The sequence below is a fragment of the Arachis hypogaea genome, chromosome 9 (genome assembly GCF_003086295.3).
Source record: "Arachis hypogaea cultivar Tifrunner chromosome 9, arahy.Tifrunner.gnm2.J5K5, whole genome shotgun sequence".
NCBI classification, from domain to species: Eukaryota; Viridiplantae; Streptophyta; class Magnoliopsida; order Fabales; family Fabaceae; genus Arachis; species Arachis hypogaea.
In genome coordinates, this window is record NC_092044.1 from 90,329,065 (window position 1) to 90,330,455 (window position 1,391).

At 41.6% G+C, this 1,391-nt stretch overlaps 1 non-coding gene across 1 annotated transcript; it reads left to right on the plus strand.

The window, feature by feature from the left end:
• Positions 1–1,083: 1,083 nt before the first annotated feature.
• On the plus strand, positions 1,084–1,191 carry LOC112714238 (small nucleolar RNA R71). The gene has a single exon (XR_003159192.1). It is a non-coding gene; the product is annotated as a small nucleolar RNA R71 (small nucleolar RNA).
• Positions 1,192–1,391: the final 200 nt, after the last annotated feature.

Sequence of the window (1,391 nt, forward strand, 5' to 3'; positions counted from 1 at the left end):
AGACAAGTCATCCAGTTCTTTGGTGAGCAAAGGGGGTTCATCCTCCTAAGTCTCATTTCCAAATAACTTTTCATTTAACTTCATGATTGCTCCAAGGTATTTAGCAACTTACTCTTCAGTGACATACTCATCCTCTTCAGAGGAAGAATACTCATCAGAGCTCATGAATGGCAGAAGTAAGTCCAATGGAATCTCTATGGTCTCATTTTGAGCCTTAGATTCCCATGGTTCCTCATTGGGGAACTCATTGGAGGCCAGTGGACGTCCATTGAGGTGTTCCTCAGTGGTGTTCACTGCCTCTCCTTCCTCCCAAAATTCGGCCATGTTGATGGCCTTGCACTCTCCTTTTGGATTTTCTTCTGTATTGCTTGGGAGAGTACTAGGAGGGAGTTCAGTAATTTTCTTGCTCAGCTGACCCACTTGTGCCTCCAAGTTTCTAATGGAGGATCTTGTTTCAGTCATGAAACTTTGAGTGGTTTTGATTAGATCAGAGACCATGGTTGCTAAGTCAGAGGTATTCTGCTTAGAACTCTCTGTCTTTTGCTGAGAAGATGATGGAAAAGGCTTGCTATTGCTAAACCTGTTTCTTCCACCATTATTATTGTTGAAACCTTGTTGAGGTCTCTGTTGATCCTTCCATGAGAGATTTGGATGATTTCTCCATGAAGGATTATAGGTGTTTCCATAGGGTTCTCCCATGTAATTCACCTCTTCCATTGAAGGGTTCTCAGGATCATAAGCTTCTTCCTCAGATGAAGCTTCCTTAGTACTGCTTGGTGCATTTTGCATTCCAGACAGACTTTGAGAAATCATATTGACTTGTTGAGTCAATATTTTGTTCTGAGCCAATATGGCATTCAGAGTGTCAATCTCAAGAACTCCTTTCTTCTGACTAGTCCCATTGTTTACAGGATTCCTTTCAGAAGTGTACATGAATTGGTTATTTGCAACCATTTCAATCAGCTCTTGAGCTTCTGTAGGTGTCTTCTTCAAATGAAGAGAGCCTACAGCAGAGCTATCCAAAGACATTTTGGATAGTTCAGAGAGACCATCATAGAAAATACCTATGATGCTCCATTCAGAAAGCATATCAGAAGGACACTTTCTGATTAATTGTTTGTATCTTTCCCAAGCTTCATAGAGGGATTCTCCTTCCTTTTGTCTGAAGGTTTGGACTTCCACTCTAAGCTTACTCAATTTTTGAGGTGGAAAGAACTTTGCCAAGAAGGCATTGACTAGCTTTTCCCAAGAGTCCAGGCTTTCTTTAGGTTGTGAGTCCAACCATGTCCTAGCTCTGTCTCTTACAGCAAAAGGGAATAGCATAAGTCTGTAGACCTCAGGGTCAACCCCATTAGTCTTGACAGTGTCACAGATTTGCAAGAATTCAGCTA